Source organism: Cupressus sempervirens, chromosome 2, assembly GCF_028749045.1.
Source record: "Cupressus sempervirens isolate cs-2001-9-10 chromosome 2, ASM2874904v1, whole genome shotgun sequence".
In the NCBI taxonomy this organism is placed as follows: Eukaryota; Viridiplantae; Streptophyta; class Pinopsida; order Cupressales; family Cupressaceae; genus Cupressus; species Cupressus sempervirens.
Window position 1 is genome coordinate 716,477,803 of NC_143119.1, and position 20,682 is coordinate 716,498,484.

Sequence of the window (20,682 nt, forward strand, 5' to 3'; positions counted from 1 at the left end):
TGCAAAAGTGGTTAACAATTGGTTATGGCATATGAGATTTTGTCATATAAACTTTGATAATATTGTGAAATTTAGTAGTACATTTGCAGTTAGAGATTTGCCTAAGATAATAAAGCCTACTAATGTTGTTTGCAAAGAATGTATTTTGGCTAAGAAGAAGAAAGTATCATTTCCCAGCAAGAAGTTCACAACCACAAAGAAGTTGGAGATTGTTCACACATATCTAAGTGGACCCTCTAAAAGAAGAGGATTCTATGGTGAAACGTATTTCATTATTTTTGTTGATGACAAAATATTTGGAGGTAATGATGAATCAAGTGATAAGTTTTCTACAGAAATGAAGAATAACTTTGAGATGAGCATGATAGGAGAAATGAAGTTTTTCCTAGGGTTGCAAATTGTGCAAAATAATGATGGTATTTTTATTTCACAATAGAAGTATTTGAAAGACTTATTGAAAATATTTGGCTTGGAAAGTTGTAAGTCTATTGGTATACCTATGATTATCGAGCAAGGATGAGACACCTACAACTGAGAAGAAGTATAGATCCATGATTGGAGGTTTGTAGTATCTGACTCACACTCGACCAGATATAGAAAATGCAATTCAGATTGTAGCTAGATTTCAAGCTAATCCTAAGGAGTATCATTATGTAGTAGTAAAGAGGATATTCAAATATTTGAAAGGAACATCTTATTATAGAATATGGCATGACAGATAGAGTTATTTCACTCTATGTGCATATACTAATGTGGATTGGGTAGGCGGTATGGATGACAGAAAGGGCACCAGTGGTGGGCCAATTTTTCTTGGAGGAAGATTGGTTTCTTGTATAAGCAAGAAACAAGATTATATTTCATAGAGTACAGCTAAGGCAGAGTATATAGCAGCAGTAAGTAATTGTAATCAAGTTATGTGGATGAAACAGATGTTGAAAGATATCAAGATTGAGTTTATAGAACTCGTTATTATATACTATGATAACACAAGTACAGTAAGTATGTCTAAGAATCATGTGTTGCATTCTAAGACTAAGCATATATCTATTAAGTATCATTTCTTGAAAGAGAAGGCAATAGAAAAAGAGATTAGATTGGAATGTGTGAGTAGTAGAGATCATATTGTAGATATCTTTATGAAGTCCTTGCCTAAAGATACATTTGAGTATTTGAGAGGTACGCTTGGGGTTATGCCCCTACCTACTTCTGAGTAGACGATGCAAAGATTGCATTAGTCTAGTGGTACATAGCACTATTGTTAGACTGGATTGAATGTCGATGCTTCCTATATGGGGGAGTATATGTTATGAGCTAATTCATTGACAATTCTTTGTATTTGGTCTTGAAGAGTGTCTTTGAACACTTGAGTTGTTTGAAGACTTGAAGTAGTAAATTGACATAATGAGGCCTTCGTCATTGATGTTAATGGGGGAGAATATGCATGAAAAACATCTCCTAAGCATGTATGGGGAGAAGAGGGCATGAAAATCTCTACTTTATTTGGGAGATTTAGAAAGATTCATGTAAGAAAGAAGAAGGAATCTCTCTATGGGGGAGATGTGCAGCATGAGGAATTATGATGTATGGTGATTTGTTTACCATGAATAATTGTTTCCAATCCTAAAGAATATGTAGAATAGAACAATGTTCCAGAGGTTTTCATATTTGATTGATGAAGAGGTTTGAAAAGATGAGAATAGCAACAATAGAGTACTATTTTGGTATTCTTGGAACTTAGATGTTTTTCATCTATGTTGCCATCAATGCCAAAGGGGGAGATTCTTAGCATGAATGTTGATGATACTATATTTGGGGATTATCCTAAGCATTGGAGAGTATTGAAATGTTGCATTCATGACTGTGTTTGTCATTGATGTCAACATAGTAGTGAGTCTATGAAGATTGGCTAAGTAGCAAACATATATCTCAGTTGTATGCACAATGTTTTAATTGTCTAGTGATGTGCATTCATAGACATGTTTGATACAATGTCATGATGTGAAGGTTCAATGCACAATACCTAAGTTGAAGATGTATGAAAGATATGCCTGATTCACAGAGAATAATATAGAGACAGAGTACCTAAGAAGCATTTTTTGATGTTTGTATTACATCATCTGACAAAGATATAATCTAGAGATGCATGGTTAACCAATGACATATGACAGTCTAATGATGATGTCAGTGAACACGCAAGTCCTAGTATCATACATGTGAGAAGTTGTATAGACTGTGAGCCAACAGTGCTATTGCAATAATTAATTATCTTATTATAAGTAATAGGGAAAGCCTCAAGGCTGACTCAAAGAATTATTTTGAAGATATAGTATAAAGGAAAGATGTTTTCCTCATTTTTAATATGCATTGAGTATTTGTATTGAGTGCAAAGTGTGAAAAGGAGAAGAGTGTTTGGTGAATGCAAGTAAGTAATCCAAGGTATTATTGAATGCAAGATTTGTGATCTAGTTACAAGATCAGAAGGAGAAGAAGTCTAGTTGATAGGGAAAGAAAGAGGAAGATGTACTATTCATTCTATTATTCTATAAGGAATAATACAAAGATCATTTGGATAGTGGGCTCATTGGTCTTTCCCTGAAGTTGTTTGGACAGTGGGTCCATCTATCTTCCACAACTCCTAAAAAGGTTGGAATCTCCTAACGAGGATTCAAAGTCTCCTAAAAGGGACTGATATGTACTGAATCTCATTATAGACTCCTAACAATGTCCATCCTCTAACAAGGAATAGGGGTTTCCCCTCTAATCAAGGGTTTCCCTAGTTAACATATTTGGTGTTATTATGTATGAGTATCTTGTTGTAGTTTCTAATTATATTGCTGATATGGTTAAAGTTTAATAAGGTTGATAATTGTGATATTAGTTGGATGATTAATTCAACACCACCACCCCCCCCCCCCCAACCCGTTAGTTATATTGGTGGACTATATATTCTAATCTGCAAATCCTAAAGAAAATCATATGATGGTAGTTAAAATGATTCTGAGATATATGAAAGGCACTGAAGGCTATGGTTTATGGTACAAGAAAGGAGGAAACTTTGAGTTAGATTCCTTTACTAATGCAGATTGGGCTGGAAGCATTGATGACAGGAAAAGCACCAGTAGAGCATTCTTTTTTGGAAAGAGGCTAGTGTCATGGACAAGCAAGAAGAAGAATTGCATCTCTTAGTCTATAGCAAAGGCAAAATATGTTGTTGCAGCAATTAATTGTTCTAACATAATATGGACCAAACAACTACTATCAAGAATGAAGGAAGAAATCAAGGAACTAGTGATTATCTATTGTGATAACATGACTACAACCACCATATCCAAGAACCTAGTGATGCACACCAAGACAAAATGCATTGCAATCAAGTATCATTTTCTGACGAAATTAGTTCAAGACAAAGAGGTAAGATTGGAATATATGAACACTAGGGAGCAAGTTGTAGACATATTCACCAAGTCATTACCTAAGGATTCATTTTTGTATCTAAGAGGTAAGCTAGGGGTCATTCCACTATCTGATGCTCACTAAAGAATAGATTAGTGATGCATCAACATAGCTTCATTGAAGAACTATCAAATTGATGCAAGATTGTCAAAGCACATTTCATATGAATCAGTACATCAAGTATATTACAATTTCATTGTATGAAGTATTTTGCATTTGATGTCAAAGAGGGAGAGATTGATTTCATGTCAAAGAAAAGAATAAGGAGGAGAGATTTGTCTAAGAACAAGAGGGAGAGATTAACAAGATAAAGTTTGAAGACAGATGACAAAGGGAGAATCTCATAAGGAGTTCTCATGGGTGAAGAATTAGAATGAAACTAAGGATATTATAAAATCTTATAAATCATTATGTTACTCTAAAAAAAATTGACATAATGACATGTTGTGTTTCCATTAATTCAAAGAGGGAGATTGTGTTAGAGTAAAGCGTTAATTTAATTTAATTTATTAAATTACCTTACCTCCCTTCTTAAGATTTCACTTTATGCACTTTGTATTTCTGTTTAATAATTAATTGGTCATTATTAAATTTCATTTACCTTTTAGATTACCCCTTTTAGGTTTTCAATCTCCTTCTATAAGGATTGATCTTTTGTAATTAGCTCGTATCTTTTTCATTTTTGAGAATACAATTTGCATATTTTTAGAGCAAAATCTTTGCCTTTTTCTTCTCTGTGATAGTTTTTTACATGTAGATATTCTTCGAGCTTTGTGGATTTGTATTACTCAAATTCTTCATGGTATTAGAGCTAGACTATTGTAATTTGTTTGGTATTTGAAGAAAAATAAAAATGATGGTTTGACAGAATAGATCTAGTATTTTTCAAGTATCTTTTGTGAAAAAAAGGGTGGTCTCTAATTTTTAGAACACTTGGAGGCCAAATAAACCTCGCGGTTGGATTCAGAAGGCGTCAAAACCCCCATTTTCATATAAATTTGGTCAATTTTGGACAATATTGATTTAGGAGGCAAATAAAATTGCATAACAAGGTTGTATAGCCTCTACATGCAATCCAAGACATAGAAATTTTTTTTTTTAATTACAAAAAATGAGTTTTTTGGCTACTTTAGTTTGAAAAAATGGCTAGCGGTCACCCTGACCACTCTGGCTCTCACTCCGCCAACCACCCTAGCATATCAGAAAACTTCAAAAACCCCTTCTAAAATATTGGTTGAGACCTCTTCTTGTCTAGTACATCTAATCCCACACAACTCCCATACATGGAAATCCCATATGCAGCAGCTTCTCCATTTAAAGGGTGTGTGGTCTTGTCTATATATAGTGTAGCCAATTTTTCAAAGTCAATACCAAACTTTGCAGCACATGAATAAGATGGATGAATCCATGGGTCAAATTTTTTGAGTATTTTAGATAATTTATAGTTTCACTTTTATGAGTGTTCCACTCCTCAAGAAATGTGGGACAAGTTTAACAACTTGTTTGGCACCATCAACGAGTCCAGAGCACTTTAGATTGAAGTAGAGCTTACTTCTTGTACCTAATGCATTTCCATCTATTGAGGAATTTCTTATGAGGTTCAAACAGCAGATGACTTTGTTATAGGGATGTGGGAAAGAGAAGACAGATAAGGAGTGCATCTACCTGATTCTCTCCAAGCTTTGAGGAAACTTTCAAATTTTCTCTTCTACCTTCTATTCCATTATGGATGCCTTGGGTCCCAAATTAACCATGCCCACTTTTGAGGTCTTTTGTGATCAATTGACTAGATATTAGTCCAAGGTTATACAGTTGGATACTATCACAAGTTCAAAGACATAGGCATTGGTTGCTTAGACATCTATAGGAAAGAAAAAGCAGAAATTGAATCCCAAGATAGATTTAGCAGGTAGTGAAAGTTCCTCCAAGCCTACTCCTAAATTTGATTCTTGGAAACACTCTCAAAAGGGTAAATCTTCTAATTCTAGTGAGTCTTCCTCCAAGACTAAGTTCACAAGTGATCCTTGTAGTTTTTGTGGCAAGGAAGGACATCTAGTTTCCAAGTGTTAGAAATGTCTTGAGGCTTTAGAGGAGGCCATGCACCAACACAGTATTGCTTCTTCAAAGCCACCACCTCCTCCTTTAGGGAAAGGACATGCTCCTTCTACATGATCATTGTCTTCTACAACTACTTCGATTCTTGATTTTGGAGCTTCACATCATATGACACATTCACCTGATTTGATTACCTCACTTTATTAGAGTGTTACTACATAGATTGCATTTGGTGATTCTACACAAGTTTAAGAACTATCTCTTTAGAAGGTAGTTTGCTACAGGATGTTCTCTTGGTTCCAACCATTTCTATGAACCTCATGTTTCTCTTTCAAATTTGTCATTCTAGCTCTAGAAAGACTGTTGAATTCTCACCACATGATGTGGTTATTTGAGACCTCCATGATCCTAACTTGGTTATTGCTATAGGGAGTGTTGATCTTAAGTCTCACTTATATCAGTTTGATGGCTTTAAGAGCTCTGATTCTACAGGTGTTTCTCTCATTGCTCATGCAGACATAATGAGCAAGCTTTTGCATGAGCATTTTTCCCATGTCAACTACAGATATCTATAACAAATGAGTACATAGGAGCTAGTGATTGGGTTACCTAAGATCTCTTGTACTGATGGTGTGTGTCAAGGTTTTGCACTTGGAAAACATCATAGAGATCCTTTTCCGATAAGTAGATCCACATGTACTAAGGCACCATTTGATTTGATATACAGTGATCTTATGGCATTCCCCACTCCATCATTTTTAGGTGCCCGATATGTCCTCACCTTCATAGATGACTTCTCTAGATGCACATGGGTGTACTTTTTGAAGTACAAGTATGATGTCTTTGATTCATTTTGAATCTTTACGAAATTTATGGAGTAGTAGTCTGGTTTTTCTATCAAGAATATCCACACTGATAGTGAGGGGGAATATGTGAATTAGTCTTTCAAATATTTTTGCACTGAGCATGGTTTACAGCATCAATTCATAGGTCCACACACCTCTCAATAGAATGGGGTTGTAGAGACAAAGAACAGGACATTACAGGAGATGGCCAATTGTATGATACAGTCTCAAGCTATAAGTTGTTCATTTTGGGTTGAGGCTATCAATTGTGCCAATTATATTCAAAATTAGATGCCTCACAAGGCATTGTGACACTTGAATCCTAAGGAGTCTTCAACTCGTGTCAAGCTTGATGTTTCTACTTTCCACATTTTTGGTAGTGAGGCTTGGCCATTTATTCTAGATGCTCAATAGAAAGTCATGGAGAAGAAGAGTCAGCCACTCATCTTTGTTGGCTACAATGAGGATGTGAAAGCATACAGGTTGTTTGATCCTGATTCTAGAGATATCTTGTTTCAGCGAGATGTTTAGTTTGATGAGAGTTATCCTCATGTGGACCCACCATCACCAGCTTCTTCCTCGCTACCTAGTACTTCCTCAACTCCTTCACAAGATGTTGTATCCTCTAAGGAAGATCTTGATATTGATTCCTCTTCACCACCTCCACCAATTTCTCAAAAAGTGCCCAAGTGGGCTCATGATATTGTTGATGCATTTGGACCTCTGGCAAGTGATCTTATCGATGCTCATGGCACACATACTTAGACTACAAGTATTGGCCTCTTGAGTCATGCCATTTTAGATGATCGATAGAGTTTTTCATAGGTGATAGGACACTTAGAGTGGGATAGGGCTATGGATTAGGAGTACTCTTCTTTAATGAAGAGCCACACATGGGATCTTTGTCCTCTTCCAAAAGGAAGAAAGTTGGTTTGATGTTGGTGGGTACACTATACTAATTCTATTGCAGATGGTTCTATTGATAGGTACAAGGTAGATCTTATTGCAAAGGGTTTTTCACATGTTGAGGGTATTGATTACTTTGAGACCTTTGCCCCTATTGCCAAGATGAATTTTGTTCACCTTGTACTCTCTCTTGTAGCTTCATAGAGACGGACAGTTTATTAGATTGACTTGAAGAGTGCATTTTTGCATGGAGACCTTTATGAGGACATCCATATGGAGTAGCCTCATAGCTTTGTGCATGACCCTTCATTAGTATGCAGGCTTTGGGGGTCTTTATATGGTCTCAAACAGGCCCCTCGGGCTTGGTATGAGAAGATTGATTCCTTCTTGCTTGCTTCACAGTTCACTTCGTGTCATTCTGATCCTACAATTTACATTCACCATCATGGGGTTGACTTATTGATACTTTTGTTTTATGTAGATGATCTTATAATTATATGAAGCTCAGTCTCCATGATATAGAGTGTTCAACAAGCCTTGAGAGAGCAGTTTGAGATGACGAACCTTGGACTTATGCACTATTTTTTGGCCCTATAGGTTGTTCAATCTTCAGATGGGATAACCATACCCTAGCAGAAGTATGCCCTTGATGTGCTTTAGAGATTCAACATTCTTGATTGCAAGCCTTCTCCCACACCTTTTCAAGCAACTATTGTTTTATCTACCACTTACTCTTCTCCTATAGTGGATTCCACTCTATACAGACAACTTGTGAGTAGTTTGTTGTACCTAACACACACACATCCTAAAATTTCCTTTATAGTTGAAGTTTTTGCTTGATTCTCCCATGATCCACATGAGACTTATTGGAAAGCTTCCAAACATATCTTGAGGTACATTTGGGGTACAACATGTTATGGAATTCACTACACATCAGGGGATCCTCACATTTTTGGTTACACGAACTCAAATTAAGCTAGTGATATTGATGATCACAAGTCTACTTCTAGATTTATCTTCTGTCTTAGTTCTAGTCCTATCAAATGGTCTTGTGAGAAGCAGCATGCTCATGCATTATCATCTATAAAGGAAAAGTAGAAGGCAACTATTGGCTAGTCAAGGGTTTTATGGCTTTGACAGTTGATGACAGAGTTTGGATTTCCTCCTGATAGTCCCACCTTTTTGTGGTGTGACAATTAGAGTGTTATATACATTTCCTACAACCTAGTTGAGCATTAGCAGACCAAGCACATTAAGCTTCACATGCACTTCATCAAGCATTTGATTCATGATGGTGCTTTGAGCTTGAAGTACATTCCTACTATTGAGTAGGTTATAGACATCTTCACTAAACCTTTTGCATCCCCACGGTATCTTCAGATCTGTTTTATGCTTAGGGTAAAGGAAGTTGTCCTTGGGGGGTCTCATTGATGAGTCCTTCCTTCCTTAGTTTCTTGCTATCTCTTTTTGGAGTAGAGTTTTTCCCATTGGGTTTTCTCTATTTCTCCATTTCATAGAGATTTGGTTGTTATTGGGTACCTCATCATGCCTTGTTTCTGGGACCCAATTTTGCTTTCTACATTGCATTGCAATTTCCTTGCTCTATATGTATTGTTTATAGATGCATTGTTGCTCATCTTAAGAGGGGTGTTAGATTAAAGCATTAATTTAATTTAATTTATTAAATTACCTTTACTCCCTTCTTAAGATTTCACTTAATGCACTTTGTATTTCCATTTAATAATTAATTAGTAATTATTAAATGTCATTTACTTTTTATGGTTTTGATCTCCTTCTATAAGGATTGATCTTTTGTAATGATCTCTTATCTTTTTCATTTCTGAGAATATAATTTGCATATTTTCAGAGAAAAACCCTTGCCTCTTCTTGCCTTTTTCTTCTCTAGGATAGGTTTTTGCATGCATGTATTCTTCAAGCTTTGTGGATTTGTATTGCTCGAATCCTTCAAATTGTTGAAAACCATTATTCAATTGTATATTGTCATTGATCTTACACAAATGTCAAGCTTTAACCAAGCATAGTGTAAGTTGAACTCAGTCGAGCACTAAAGGAGATTCCAGTATCAGTCAAGCCTAGTTGGTCAATGAAGAAAGTCAGTGTTAATTGAGCTTGGTCAGTCAATAAAGTGAGTTAGTGTTAATCAAGTTTGGTCGGTCATCAAAGGAAGTCCTATATTAACCAAGTGATCAATCCAATGTTAGTTGACAGTCAGCAAATCACTTTTGTAAATTAATTGGTTAATACAAGCCAACTAAACAGATGTTAAATATTTTTATGGAAGGGTATTCAAGCCAAATTGACATTAATATCATATATGTGAAAGTTCAAGTTGTGGATTGAATAAAGCAATTGGGAAAAATGTGAAAGAAGCGAAATGAGAAGGATATCTTAAGGACAAAGCATCTGAGTTAGAAGACCGAGATGCAAAGAATATTCTAATCAATAAGGATCAAGAGGATAAACCAGAATAATGATTTGAATCTACAAATTCAGTTTATTCATTAATCAGGTCAATTATTGTTACTCTCTAACAATTGTAGCAGTGAATAAATCTCTTAACAGAGTTGGCTTAATAGTCATTTTTGTAAATCCTCTAACAAGGTAGCATTTTTTTATTAAAGTGTTTGAAGACCTCTAAAAAGACCATTCATAATAGGGTAACTCAAATCCTCTAATAGTGTCACACTTAACTGTGTGTTTTGTAACCTTTAACATGGTTGGCTCCTAACAGGGCTCACTTCAGATGAGTGAAAAATTGTAACTAATTTCATTGGTGGTTTTCCCAAATTGGGTTTCCATGCTAAATCTTGGTGTCTCATGTGTTCATGTTATTTTCTTAACACTTTATATTTTTACAACTAAGCTACTAAAGGTTAATACATATTAATATCTTAGGACTACTTTGTTAACTTAGTTATAGTGAATATCTAGTTCTAACCGAGCAAAGAAAGCATTTGGTTAATTAAGTGAGAAGTTTGTATTGACATCTTGGAAATGTTTTTGCAGTAACTGATTCACCCCTCCCCTCTCAGTTACTCCTTGCATTTCCAACAATGTTTATAGCACTTATGTTATCACAATATATCATAATAGGTTCAATAATCTCTTCCTTCATACCTTCAAAAATTGCTTGATCCATACAGTGTTAGAACAATTAATTATAGTAGCAACATACTCAGCCTCTATTGTAGATTGACTAATACAATTTATTTTCTTTCTTGTCCATGAAATCAATCTCCTACCTAGAAAGAAATCCCCTCCACTTGTACTCTTTTTTCCATCAATATTTCCATCCCAATCAAAATTTGTGTCACTATTCTTATACCATGATCCATATTCTTATGTTCCTTTTAGATATCTTTGTATCATTTTCACAACCATCATGCACCATTCTCCTTAGGATTAGTAGAAAATATTGCAACAATATTAACAACTAATGCAATACTAGATCTTCTATGTACAACTTATAAAAAATTTCCAATTATTGACCTGTACAATGTTTGTTTCACTTCAGCAAAATCATCATTCTTTGAAAGTGTGTATCCAATAACCATAGGTGTTCCAACTAGTCTTTAATCTTCCATTCGAAAAGTCTTTAATGTCTCCTTGATATACTTTGATTGTGTAATGTAAATACCTTTCTTCATCTAATAAATTTGCAAACCAACAAAGAATTTATTCTCTCCAAAAATTGACATCTCAAATTCTTTCTTCATCTCATTAGCAAATTATTTGTACAACAAATCATGTCCTCCATATATTATATCATCAACTAGCAATATGTTGTTCTCAGATTCACTTTTCAAGTACAGATTATTATTGTCATTGGTTCTTGAAAAAACAATTTTCACCAAATATGTGCATAACAATTCATAACATGCTCTAGGGGCTTGTTTAAAACCATATAATTCTTTGTGTAACTTACATACCATATTCTTCTTGTTAGGCTCAACAAATCCTTTAAGTTGATCAATGTAGACTTCTTCTCCCAAGATTCCATTCAAAAATGAAGATTTGACACCCAGTTGATATACTTTGAAACCTTTGTAAGAAGCATATGCAAGTATAGTTCTTACTCCTCCTAACATTGCAACTGGGTCAAATGTCTCTCCATAGTTAATTCCTTCCTCTTGTACATATCCCTTACAAACTAGTCTCATTTTGTTCCTTGTAACTTCACCTTTCTCATTTAGCTTGTTTCTGAATACCCACTTGGTTCCAATCACATTTTTATCCTTTGGCTTTGATACCAATGTCTATTTTTATTCTTCTCTAATTGATCAATTTTCTCATTCATTTTCTTTATCCAATATTCTTTCTCCAAAGCATATTTAATTAATTTAGGTTCAATCTCACATAAAAAGTATGTATTATTCCTCAACTTACTTCTTGTCATGACTCCTAAATCATTGCTTCCAATGATTTGGTCAGGTGTATGGTTTCTCCTTACATATCTTGCTAAGACAAGTTCAGGTCTTCTTTCTTTTTCATGTATTTCACTTGGTCCTTCTTGCTCATCTTCTTTAGGTATCTATGTTGTAACTTAGCATAGTTTATTTGGTGTTCAATTTCCTCCCTCTCATGTTTGGCATCTTCTCTCTTTGACTCAGTTCCTACAACCTGATGCTCGATAAATATTTTCTATTGAACCTTGATAGTGTGTGGTTGCTAATGCTCGAAAACCTCTTTATCTGGTTTAGGTAATGTAGTAGGTTCTCCTTGATAGATATAGTCAAAGGTTGTGTAATCTTTAGGTTATTTTCTTACATTCCTCTTCATTCTTTTCTGCAAATTCATCAATCTAACATTTGCACTTCCCATAATTTTGTTAGTGTTAGAATTGAAATACTTATATGCCTTGATTTTAGTGGAATCTCCTAGGAATATACCTTCATCACTCTTTGCATCAAGTTTTCCTTTCCTTGTATTTTTCAATATATAACCTTTGCTTCCAAAGACTTTTAAATAATTGACATTAGGTGCATAGCCATACCAAAGTTCAAATGGGGTTTTGTTTGTACTTTTCTTAATTTGAACTCAGATTAGAGTATAGACTTTGTATACTACTTACAACTTCTCTCCAGTTATTTGGTGAAACATTATTTTTCATCATTAGTGTCCTTGCATAATCCATGATTGATCTATTCCTTCTTTCAGCTATCCCATTATGTGGAGAAGTCTTTGGAGCACTTATTTTTCTCTTGATTCCTTATTTATTACAGAAGATGTTGAACTCATCTGATATGAATTCACCTCCTCTATCTAATCTCAACCACTTCAAACTATTTCTTGTATCTTTGTCAACTCTAGCCAAATAACACTTAAATATTTGAAATGCATCATATTTTTTCTTTAAGAAACATCACAACCATCATCCTAAAGAAATCATATCAACAAATAGAATGATTTTTTTGTCACCACAATCACTTTTCACTCCAATAGGACCACACAAATCAATATGAACCAATTCCAAAATATCATCACAACAATAAGTCTTTCTCTTGAAACTAGACTTTGTCATTTTTCCCATTTTACATTGGTTGCACATCACCTTATCAGGTTTTCTCAATCTTTTTAATCTTCTTACTCTTTTCATCTTACTAATGCTTACCAGATTATCAAAGTTCCAATGACATAGCCTCTTATGCCATAACCAAAAATCTTCAAATTATACAAATAGACAAGTATCTTCAAATAGGTCTAGATAGAACAATTTACCTCTTATTTTCTCTTCACTTCCAATTAGTTCACCAGTACCATCATAAAAAAAAAAATCATCCTATTTTGGAATTCAACTCGGTAGCCAAAACTATTTAGTTGTTCCACACTCACCAAGTTATATTTCAAACTATCAACCCAATATACATTATCACATATCATCTTATCATTTAGTATAATTGATCATTTACCTTCCACATAATATGGTGCATCATTGCCAAACCTAACACTACTTCCATTATAATGTTCTAGCTTTTAAAACTTACTTGTATCACCACCCATATGATGTGAGAAACCACTATAAATTATCCATATGTCATTCTTATTCACATGTGAAATTAATATAATTTTTTCATCTTCACCATATTCATCTTTCATTGCAACATAAACAACTTCTTCATTGTTTTCATCACAATCACTATCAGAACTATCTTCTTCAATAATACAACAAAAAAAATTATATTTTCCTTTTTAGTCTTTGTTACCTTGGTTGTCTCTATTATCTCTCCTTCCTTAGTATTTTTTGTCCTTTCTTTCTTCCATTTCATCTTTTTTAGGATGTCTAGCAACAATATGACCAACTTTGTTACATGTAAAATAAATTATAGAATTTACCTTTGTATTTTTGTTTTCCTCTTGGTAGCCTTCTTGTCAATAATGCTTCTAACTCATCATGAGCGTCATCAAATTTACTGTCACTATCTACGTGCTTACTCTTCTTCTTTCTCTTAGATCCATCAAGGGTTAGTTGAGACTTGAAAGAACATTAAATACAAGAAGATGAATAGTTATCAAAATTTGAAAATTCAAATGCAATGAGTCTACCAATCAGACTATCCAAAGTCAGATCATTATCAAGTGTACATCTCAGTTCTTGAGTTGCAAATACTCTAATTGCATTGGTAGGAAGTAAATTCCTTGATACCTTTCTTATCATAGTATCATAAGATATGTTCCCTCAAGCTCCTCTAATAGCATTCACAACCTCCTTGATTTGACCACAATACTGTGCAACAGTCTCTCCTTCTTTCATTCTTATATCATCAAACTTGCCTCTCAAATTTTTTCCTTTAGCCCTTAATACATTTTTGTATCTTCCATGGATTTTGGCCAACTTGTCCCACATTTTCTTTGTAGCAATGCACTCCTTCACATCATTAAATTTAGCATAAATTAGGGAAGATGCCAGATCTATTAGCATTTGATTATGCTCTTATTTTTCCTTCAATTGTTCAACTCTCATGGGTCTAGGAACTTCAATCTATTCATTTTCTAAGTAGTACAAATTAGAATCTCCAACCCTAGATAGGTGCAAATTCATCAGTCATTTCCATGTTGGAAAGTTATATTTGTTCAACTTAGGTACCTCTCCCTTGTACATCTTGATCTTTAGCTTAAGTCCTTCAAACTTTCCTTACAAGCACCAAAATATTTGTTAGCAATTGTTAGAATATTTAGAATAACTAAGTGGGGAGGGGTGAATCAATTATCCTCTAGTCTAGATGTACCAATTCAAATTTTAATGACTTCTAACAACTTATTCAATCTCATAAAATCACTTGACCAATATAGAAACTTATCAACAACTTAAAATATTCATTCATCGCTAGCTCTTTGTTCAGTATATGCCCACTAACATATATGAAACAAAAGTAAATAGCATGTATCAGACATATAACATTCACACATATATGACACCAATATTGAACGTGGAGACCCAATTTGGGAAAAAACACTTAGTAAAATGTTGCCACTTTTCACTCTTCTAAAGTGAGCTCAATTAACAACCAACCTTGTTAAAGGTTACAAAACACACTGTTAGGTGTGACGCAGTTAAAGGATTTAATCACTCTATTAAGAGTGGCCTAGTTAGAGGAATTTGGATCATTCCATTGGAATGTCACCTTGATTAAAGGATTTACAAATAATTTTTAGGTCAACCTTGATTAAAGCATTTTTACTGCCACAGTGGTTAGAAAGTAACAATAGGGTTTGATCTATCAAGATACAACTCACTTTGCAAATTCAAATCTTCACTTAGTTCATTTTCTTATTCATTGGCTAGGATTTATTATACTCTCCATCTCTGATTTTATTGGTAACCCTTCGAGCAATCACACTTTGACCATTCTTCTAACTTCTCCTCTGCTACTCTATTCTTCATAGGTTCTCCACAAATTTGCCAATTAACAATGAACCAACCTTAATTAAAATTCCTTATTCCTCCGTAAATAGGCATCTATGATATTTTTTCACTTAAGCATCACCATAAATATTAGGGTTTGATTATATCCATTAAATTTGATAATCATTTTGCTCTTCTTCTCCTTTCTTGATACTTCTAGAAAATTATCTTTAAATCCTTTCCTTTGATCGCTTAACAAACTCAATTCATGCATTAAATATGCCAACACATTAATCCTTATCATCCATGTATTTTAACCAATCTAAAAATTCAGCTATATCAACCTTAAAACTTGATTCTTCACAAATTGTAAAAAAAAATTGACACTTAATCATCATTATGTTCATGCACTCAGTCATCATTGTGTAGCTCAGTCACTATTGTTCTCTCTCACTCAACTTACACTGTCTCACTTGGTCTTCACTATGCTCGATTGCTACTACATTTTCCTTCTTCATCTTGCTCGGCCATAAGTAACACTCATATCATAATATTTTCTTGGCTAACTCTTAAGTTCCTTAATATTCTACTTCATTAGCCTAGTAAAACTAATACTTGGTCAAGCTTTTTTTATTTACTCAAATTCTTATTTTCTCTTCTACACATCAAATGAATCATCTTTTTCAATTCATATAATGATTAAGCAACATATTATCTTGTCAAATCCTAATTGATCAAGTGCCCAGTGTAATTCTTGTTTTCGCTTAGATTGCACCCTTGTGTAGAAAAGAACTTTCCAACAATCTAGTAAAACATGGGATGATCCTTAGCTTATGGGTATACCATGTTAAGCATAAACCTCCAGTATAAAGGCTCAGCTTCCCTTGAGTCAACTATTAAAACTTGAACTTTAACTTGGTTGAAAAAGGGAAAGAGAGAAGCACAACATAAACTTGACTGGAAATAAAGGTGATTCACAAAAACTATGAGGTGATGCAACTTTGAATGAAACTCACAACATGAAATGACTATAACAGTTTGATCACAAAAAGATCTTATTAATATTAAGTGTATGAAATGTAACAAGGTGAAGGGTTCAAAAGAAGGAAACTTGTTCACAACTTTTAATCCTTGATTACACACAAATTACACTTGTTTTTCTAAAACCAGCTCTCATATGCCTCATAAACACATAACTTTTAAGCCAAGGATTTGTAAAAAATACACTAACTTAAATCTAGAAACACTTAGAATACAAATAAGAAATTAGACATATGACAAAAGAGGATCACTATTATATTATTTTAGAAGGAACAAAAGCTCAAAAACTGCATCACAATATGGGACATGAGCTATAAACAAGATTATCTTTGCAAGGAAAAACAAAGCCTCTTGCAATGAGATAGAATGCTATAACTCCAAAATAATGCTCAATAATGGGGGATAAATAGGTTCAAAAATCCCAAAATAACATCATTCCCTCAAACTTGAGACATGTTCAATGACTTCCATCAAATCCAGGAATGGAAAAAGAAATTGTTATCTCCTAAAATTTGGCAATCTGCACATGAAATTTTAAATCCATAGATCATGTTGAATGCTGAAAAAATTCCTTGGCTGGTAGAAGGAAATATCTGATAGATTTAAATCCCTGCAGGAAATGAATAGATATGGAAATGCATCTATGTGGTGCAAACAAGGCAAAAAAGTGGAAGGAATAACCTATATTATTAACCCACCTATGAAAATGTAGAGTTGACATGCATGGAAAAGATCAAATATGCCCCTAAAGTGGTGGATCATAGATGTAAATGTAAGAATCTGCCTTAGGGCAGAATTCACCCAAGACTAAGGAACTCAAACACAAGCACAAAATAGACTAGAGTATGATCAGAATAACAATATAGTATTTAATTCAATGTCCAAGTACACTAGGAGTGCTTGTATATAAAGGCCTCTTGAATGCTTCTAGAATGCCTAGAAGTTAGCAACATGATAAGTTATACAACTAGGCAAATGTCCACCAGGTGTGGGTTACCCTCCATTAAGCACAAGAGTAAGTGTGATGATGAGAGGATAAGCCTACAAAGGTGTAGCATGAAAAATAATGTTGTAGACACCATGTGCTTAATTAGAGTTGCATACACCAAGATGAGCGTGCCCAATTACAAATACTCAAATGGTGAGAATGCGAAGATAATGATCAGGTCCAATCCCAGACATAGCCTAAATACTTGTCCTACTAGGAGGACTCGTAATAGACTGTCTACCCTTTTTAAAACCCGTGAGTCCTTTGTGCATATGTTGTTTGATTTTTGCTTTAGTTGTTCTTCTTTATGCATTTCTTGAGGTTTGACTTAGCAATTTGCCTGGTAGATTAATTATTTATGATTCATGGATCGATGATTGATATCAAATTTTTAGATGTTATTTAATTTAAAAGTGGAAAAATGTTAAAATAGGACGATCTTGTGTTTTTGGAATTATTCTAGGACTAAATGGATTTTTAATTAGATTAACAAATTTAATTTAAAAGTCCTAATTCTAGAAAACTACGTTAAAATGATTTGAAAATTAAATATTATATATATTAAGCTTTGATTTTGGTGTAGCATTATTATTTAATTAATAAAGGTTTAAAACTAGTGACATTTAAATAATGCACTTAAGTTATCTTTATTAATTAAATAATAAATAAATATCATTTTATGAAATTACTTTAAATAATAAAATTGAGGAATAAAAAAATTATAATAAAAGAATATTTTAATAAAAGAAAAATGATCTAAGTGTGCATGAAAGGAATAATAAAATAATATTTTAATTAAAAAAATAGATTAACTGTGCATGCAAGAAATAATTAGATAAAGTAATTATGAAACAGGTAATTAAAGCTCTATATTATAGGGTTTTTGCATCATTATATCACACACAAGTTTTGGGGAGCAAAATTTAGAATTGGATCAAAAGAATTGTTGAAAGTTTCAGAGGGCCTTGGATTTGCATGCATTTACATATTGTCTCAGATTTTCACTGTTGTTTCGAGGTAGGGTTTGTAAACCCATTGTAGAGTTTTATTGACAGATCTGTCTACTCCGTGTCTTCTTGTGTGCTTGCAATTTGGTTGTTTGATTTATTGTATTAGTTAGATTTGAGATTTATGGGACCAGGAAACTATAGAAAGAATTAGATAGTTATCAAGATTGATTTCATTTTGAAACCCTTTTTATTAGAAAATTTTGACAGTAGCAAATTAGAGAAAGATAATTTTTAAACAAGTTAGGGCTTGAATTAAGAAAATATGAACTTAAAAAAACTATAAATATAGAGGTTTGATTCTTTCATAACAAAATTAGTTATTGTTATTTATTTATTCACTACATAAATAAATAAATCTAGACGTGAATAAATAAATTATGAAATTATTTTAAAATAAACATATTTCATTTGACAATGAATTATAGGAAAGAAATATATATATTATTTGCATTTATAAATATAAATTTATTCATGTAAATATGTACGTGTTTATTTTTAAATATCTATCAAGTATGTATATATGTTTGTTACTTTTAATTAAAAGATTGTGTGTGAGAGATCTATATATATATATATATTCTAAACTGCCAATAGATTTAATTAAAGAAACATTGCATGTACCATGAGCGACCAGCCTTAAAATTCGGGGTTTTGCTTTTATTATTATTTAAATTAAGATTTCACCAAATGCACCACGTCATTTTTATACATATAGAATAACTCAATGCAAAGGTTTGTTTATTTTGGAAATTGACGTCTAAAATTTTGACTTGCATATTATTTGGTAAAAGTAAGATGCATGTTAATAGGAATCAATTGTTTTCATTTATGAACTACTTCATTGACTATATTATAGGAGAAAAGCTAGCATTATTTTAGGGGATAGGATTAGGGTTGTTTTTATGTAAAGTTCTTTATTTTATTACTTAGTCTTCGTCCTATTTTGTAGTGCATATATTGGAATAAATTAGAATAAATATTTTATTGTTTCTAATTTTATTTATGATATTTAATTTGTAGAAAAGTGATTGTTTCATTTATTTTATCAATAAATTGTATGTTACTTATAAATATATGTGATAAGGATTTTCTTAAATTAAATTATAAAATTTATAATCAAGTTTAATAGAGATTTATACTTAAGAATATTTTCAATTATTTATTTAAAATTATTATATATTAAGGATGTCAACATATTAGATTTAAAATAATAAATATTTACGTGTTTTATTAGTAATATTTATTGTTTTATATAGACATGATTTATTTTGAAATATTTATTATGGAGACAATATTTTCTTTTAAAAATATGTAAAGTTTGATTATTAAACACGTTCATATAGCCAAATTGAACCTTCGAAAACAAATGAATTTAACTCATATGAATGGGAATCTTCATTTTCTTGTGTGTTTTATTTTAAGTTTTGTGGTTTCTATTTTGTGATGGCTTTATGTGGAGTGTTAATTGACCAAACTAGGATATGCACCAGAGGAGGCTTTTGATATTTCTTTCATGATGGTTATTTGACTAGAGGTCGTGATGTACTTTATGATTCAAAATTGATACTTATGTTTTATGAGTTTTATGTTGTTGAACACTTGACTTGGGTTTTGAGAACCAAATTATTTTATGGTTGCCTGTTAAGGAACCAAGTTTGATCTTTATGGGTGTTGTGGTATGGGATACAACAATGTTTTATGTGCTTAGGAGAGGTTGTCTAGGTACATGTCTTTGGGAGTGGCTTGCAGTAGGGGTCTGGGACCCAAAGTGGTAGTGGTCAGTGCCAAGGTAACCTATTATAAGTTATGTAATAAGTGATAATCTAGTAATTAATATTTTGGAAAAACACACTAAAAAGATAAGCTAGAGATATTTACCCTGCCCATGCCTTGAGTGCTCGTATAGACTAAGGATGGGAATGGGATGATAGTATAACTGGTTTACCTCATCTTCTTGAGAGGGTTTTCTGGTTCTGCATGTGTCACGTTGAGGGTTTGGGGTTTAGAGGAACTAGTCCAAGGTAACTCAACGCTTGAGGATCCAGGGTCTATTGATAGATCAGTCCAGGGTAACTCAAGTAGTTTGACCACGTGACGACACTCCCTAATATGTAGCTTGAGTCTCCTCTATAGATTTTGTTTGTACCTCTGGTGGTGTACTCATTGTTGGATGTGTTTATTGTGGTTTTTGACTTTATCTTATGATTTTGGTGATTTGATTTATTCTTGGTATGTGTATGATGTTTTGTTATGTGTTGTTGGTATTGGATTGAGTGTTCTTTCTTTTGGAGTATCTTATCTTCTTGAGTAGTATGTGTTACCTTTGAGGTAGTTTTGGCTTTTAGGATTCCTATCCTAGGAATGCTTTATGTTTGATTAGCCATTTGTGGATCGTTCATTATCTTCCCTGCACGGTGGGAGTGGAAGCTTGATTAGGTAACCACGCAGTCAAGAGGTAGTGTCTTCTTACCATTTGGGTCCCCCTCATATTGCCAGTTGTTGGATGTTCGTTGCATGATA